The sequence below is a fragment of the Mytilus edulis genome, chromosome 9, assembly GCF_963676685.1.
Source record: "Mytilus edulis chromosome 9, xbMytEdul2.2, whole genome shotgun sequence".
Lineage (NCBI taxonomy): Eukaryota > Metazoa > Mollusca > Bivalvia > Mytilida > Mytilidae > Mytilus > Mytilus edulis.
The window spans coordinates 60303427-60309723 of NC_092352.1; positions in this window are offsets into that span (position 1 = coordinate 60303427).

Below are 6297 nucleotides of genomic sequence, written 5' to 3' on the forward strand. Positions count from 1 at the left end.
TTCGAGATTATTGTGAACAATTTTAGGTTTATTTTGATGCACACTTTAATAATTTTAAATCTATTTATTTCAAGGAGCTTGATTGTTATATCGCTTTATACAGAGGTCGCAGAAAGCTAGACACGGGGCTTGCGATGTTAAGTTCGGACGCATGAAATGTAAAACGTGTTGATTTCGTTCAATCTTCAGAATTGTTTAAGGCCGTAATAAGGTAAAAAGGAAGGAATCGCAAATACATTAAAAAAAAATAGAACGGATCAGAGTATTTGGTTTAACTTCCAGTCGCAGATATTTCATACGTATTCAAGATGAAAACAAACACCTAATATGATACTTTTAAGAACGAGATACCTAGTGCAATTTCGACAGGAACATTCCGATTGTTATGCCATAGCATTGTGTGTAGTGTAATGCTTTAAATTGACTGGTGTACAACTAATGATATAAGAATGTACCAAAGGCGACCTTATGACCTCATGTATCCAGTTCGATGCTTTGAAAATTCAACTTATGAAATTTTATATATAAGAATGTACTTAGTGTAATGCACGGAGACTATTCATAATGTATTGCTACACGGGTGTACCTAGAGCTTAGTGCAATACGAATATAGCCTCTGCATAATGCAAATGCATTGCTTTCTAATTTATATAATATAAAAAAAATAAGGAGATGTGGTATGACTGCCAAGGAGACAACTACCCGCCGCTGGACAAATGAAGTCGATGTAAGCATTTACTATAAACAACCATACTGTTTTCAATAATTGAAGAAAAAACATAAAGTGTAGGCTAGAAAAGACTCCGAATGAAAAATGTAAAAATACCAAACGAGAAAACCAACGGCCTTATTTATAACAAAAATATTTACGAAAAACAAATACAATGTGGTGGAGTGACAGACATGAACCAAAGTGAATGACAACCAGTAAACCACAGTCTTCTCAATTCTTGTATAATCATGAACAGGTGAAAGCATAGAGCTGACCGCATGCGAGATCCTCATTGATAACCACTGAGGTAGCTAAACATCCCTTGCAGAAGTAGTAGTCTTAACTCATTTCACCTCTCATTCCACTAACATGACTATATATTAAGTCTCGCTTTTTGACTCCGTCAAGCGTGACAAAAATATGTCTATGAAAATTTTTGTTTGAAGCAACATTAAGTTTAAAAAGATATAATTTTCATTATTCAGTCTTTACAGTTTTTACAGTTAACATTTACATACAGTCTGGAATTACATTTTCTTAAGACATAAATAACTTAGTGAATGCAAAAATAAGGAGATGTGATTATAATTGTCAATGAGACCAAACAACATAGAAGTTAACTACTATAGGTTACCATATATATGGCCTCCAACAATGAGCAAAACCCATATTGCATTTTCAGCTTTTAAAGGCCCAAAAAGAAAAAAATCTAAAACAATTAAAGCAAGAACAGCCTGATTAATGAAAAAAACAAACAATGAAACAAATACAATTATGATATCCAGAAACCAAATTGAAGGCTGTTGACCTGGGACAGTCACATACTGATTAAACAAGTTGGCCGGCACCCAACCCTCTCTCTAACCTATGACTGCATTTTAACAGTAAAACATATGAACAAACTCTAAACATCAGTTGGTAAGGGCTGAACTGGTCAGATCGCAAAAACACAGTCAGGACGTGGCAGGGTATTTATACATCCCTACAACAAATAAGACACTAAGTACAGGTATAGGAGCAATTGCAGTAACTGGTAGCTAGTTAAAAGCCAATAATAACTTATACAAAATCCTGTGTCATTCAGCACATATCCAACATCAAAAAGATTGAGTGTAAAGATGTCGTTAATAGTCCGAGAAAAAACGTGACATTGTGTAATGCAAAAATACACGTATCGTCAGATTGAAGAACTGTCTTGCATGTGCATATATATGTTTATAACAATAATATTAGTTAGGTTTTAATTTACTGATAACACAATTCATATCTACAACAAAAATAATATTTAACCATATGCTCCGCAGGGCGCAGCTTTATACGACCGCAGAGGTCGTACCCTGAACAGTTGGGGCAAGTATGGACATAACATTTAAGCTTGATACAGCTCTGAATTTGGATTGTGATTAAATAGTTGACCCAACATAGGTTTCTGATGTACAGAATGAATGTGGTCTAAGAACTTAAACTTAAAAACTTAAAAATTTTAAATTGGACATTTACCTATTATGGTCCAAAATCCAAAATCTAAATACATGGTTCGATTCAGCATATCATAGAACCCCAAGAATTCAATTTTTGATGAAATCAAATAATGTTCAATTTTAGACCCTTTAGACCTCAATGTGGACCAATTTGGTAACCGGGTCCAAATATTAAAAATCTAAATACATGGTTAGATTCAGCATATTGAAGAACCCCATATATTCAATGTTTGTTGAAATCAAACATAGTTTAATTTTTTACCCTTTGGACCTTAATGTAGACCAATTTGAAAACGGGACATTACTGTGCAATTGAATATTTCTTGCTCTTGCGCAAAACTGTGCAATTGAAAATTTCTTGCCATTGCGAAATATTGTGCAATTAGATATTTCTTGCTATTGCACACTACTGTACATGCAATTGAAGATTTCTTGCTATTGCGCAATACTGTGCAATTGAAATTTACTTGCTATTGCACAATTTTGTGCAATTGAAGATTTCTTGCTATTGCGGAATACTGTGCAATTGAAAATTCTTGCTATTGCACAATACTTAATATAATAATTTGGACCCCGATTTGGACCAACTTGAAAACTGGGCCCATAATCAAAAATCTAAGTACATGTTTAGATTCAGCATATCAAAGAACCCCAAGAATTCAATTTTTGTTAAAATCAAGCTATTAGTAAGTTTAATTTTGGACCCTTTGGACCTTAATGTAGACCAATTTGAAAACAGGACCAAAAATTAAGAATCTGAATACACGAATAGATTTGGCATATCAAAGAACCCCAATAATTCATTGTTTGATGAAATCAAACAACGTTTAATTTTGGACCCTTATTCGTTGGGACTAAAACTCCCAAAATCAATCCAAACCTTCCTTTTGTGGTCATAAACCTTGTGTTAAACTTCATAGATTTCTATTAACTTATGCTAAAGTTATTGTGCAAAAACCAAGAAAAATGCTTATTTGGGACCTGTTTTTAGCCCCTAATTCCTAAACTGTAGGGACTAAAACTCCCAAAATCAATCCTAACCTTCCTTTTGTGTTCATAGACCTTATATTAAAATTTCAAAGATTTCTGTTTACTTATACTAAAGTTTTTGTGCGAAAACCAAGGAAAATGCATTATTTGGGCCCTTTTTGGCCCCTTATTCCTAAACTGTTGGGACCAAAACACCCAAAATCAATCCCAACCTTCCTTTTATGGTCATAAACCTTGTGTTTAAATTTCATACATTTCTATTTACTTGTTCGAAAATCAAATGTCTTCGGACGACGACGACGACGATGACGACGACGACGCCAACGTGATACCAATATACGACCAAAAAATGTTTGTGGTCGTATAAAAACGGTTCGATTATTAATCTTTTGCTTCTTTTTTTTATTGGATCAAAAAACAAAATGTATTGTTTTTTAACCAAGGACTTATATAGAAATACTATATAAAATCCTAATTGTCTGTTTTAGATACTTGTTTTATCTAAATACAGGATATTTTCAGCCAATATTGTTTTCCATCTCCCTTTAAAAACTAATCATTTCTAAATGATTTTGAATAAATTTTAAGGATAAACTCTCGTCTAGAAACATCACGGAAGCCTTCGACCAAGCTGTTGTTATTGAAGTATGGGTGGGGTTTATAGCGTATTTATAAGGCAAAAAATCTATGAAAAGTGCTACCAGACGTTGTTCGCAGTAAGGACGATTACAATAACTCTAGTGCAACGAGACTATATATTTTCTAGTAATTTAACCAAAATTATTAATTCAAGTCGACATATTTTGCTGCCATAATATATATTGCTCAAGAAAAGACGGTGAAACATCCGGGTTACAAGTAATAATGTTGTCCAAGTACACAAATGGCAATATGTCACAAATTTCTGTGGTAAGACATAAGACATAAAGCTTTATTTACAGTCGGTTTATGTAACATAATTACAGACAGTGATTAAAACCCGTACACCATGACTTTTGGACAAGACATTCGGACTATGAATAATATCCAAAGCCCAAGAATCGTGGAACATTGATACAAAATATATGACTGGAATAAAGAAATTGACACAAGCACGAACTTTTATGGCCGTTTATAATTGAGTACAAAAAGTTACTAATTATAGGCTTCTTAAATGAGCATTAGTCGCAGGAGATTGTTTACTGGGTCACTTAACAAGCCCCTGTGCACTAGCAGTCAAATTCATGTTCAATGATTTGACTCGAATTCCGATATTTTGATTAATAACAACGTAAAACATTTTTCAAAATCATAAAAAGTCTAAAATAAACAATTTACAGGGCACGAGCTCGATAATATGTAGTTTCGTTTTGTGTGCATCATTTTAGTATAGACGCTATCTCATTATATGTAACATCCATCAACATTGGTTTCCTTTGGCTGTTTTCTGGACTTTGATTGGGTTGTTGTCTCTTTGTCATATTCCCTATTTCCATGCTCAATTTTACATAGAGAATAATAATAGGTGCAGGCCAAATGAATATAAGCACTGCTTTGTTCTAAAGGTACACATTAAGTGTAGTCTATAAATGTTTAATATCACCATATGCTCATTTACATTCTGACAAGTCTCGGTGTCCCATACTTCCATGCTTTGATCTTCATCTATAAAAATGGTTGATAAATATCACTGGTGTGGTTTTCTTAATTGTTACGGTAAGACTTTTCACTAGTCTACTCTTTGGACTTTTTGAAATAACGTTTTTTTAACAGAACTATCTTGTCAATTTTACCGAGTTCAGCCATGTACAAAATGTACAACTGATTTCTATTTTGTTTCTTCTATTTTTGTGATTGTATGCATGTACCACTTTAATGTAAGGGAGGTCCTTCTCCTATATGTGTGATTCTTGTAAAAATGTTTTAATCCAACAGCATTATGTATGAGGGGGGGGGAACCTTTTTATGTTAACCTGTTTTGTTCCTTTTCAAGGTGTTGTTAACTGTTATCTGAGACATATTTAAGATGTTAACTGTTTTCAACCCACTTTGTTAACTGTTATCAGCATTTTTGCATTTGTTGTTAACTGTTTTTGCCAAAATCGAGGTGTTTTTTTTAACATGTTAACGATCCCCCTATTGCACCCCCCCCCCCCCCCTTCATGTTTGTCATTAGCTAATGAAAGCTAGGAACATGCAATTCAGTAGTTTCTGCCTGTTATTTTTTGTTTGTTTATCATTTTGTCATTTATTGTGCCGTTGGTCATTCCTTTTGAATTTTAGATATTTGGTTATGTCGGGCATGGCTAACTAACCGCTCCAGACCTGCTTCAGTGATTCCCTATATAATCGACCAACATTTTTCCACAAAAGGGTGGGTCTGGATCCGCCCATGACAATAACCTGCAGAATATATCCAACCTTCCAATTATGGAATCGAACCTTGTGCAGTAAATGTAACACTCAAGTTGTTGTCTGTGAACCAGAAAAAATAGTTGATAATCCCTAGTTATTAAACAGTACGGGCCATGACCCATATCCCCCTTTCTTCCCTCAAAAAAAAATATTCATAACTTGAAGTATGGAACCTTGTGATAAAATTTCATAGACATCCATACTGTTTTACATTGTACACCAATTATTGCCCTGAAACATGAAAAATGTCTTTTTCTCACAATTCTTAAACAGCTACAACAATAACCCTCAAAATAAATTCCAACTTCCTTATTAAGGTATAAAACCCATAACACAATCCCAACAATCCTTTAGTGGTATGGAACCTTGTGTTTAATTTTTAATAGAGATAACTGTAATGAAACTCAAGGATTTGTCTGCAAACCAAAATGTCTTCAGATGCATACATCACTATAGCATAAAATATTGTCTGGTCATAAAATTGCTGTTGTAAGAAAACCCATACTGCATGGTCTGCCATTAAAAGCCCTGATATGACCTAATATATGAAACAATTCAATGAGAAAACTAGCAGTCTAATTTTTAACAAAACAATTTACCAATAAAATGTTCCACAGGTACAGCATGATACGACTACAGAGGTCGAACTCTGAACAATTGGGGCCAGTATGAACACAACATTCAAGCTCGAAACAGCTCTGAATTTGGATTGTGATTAAA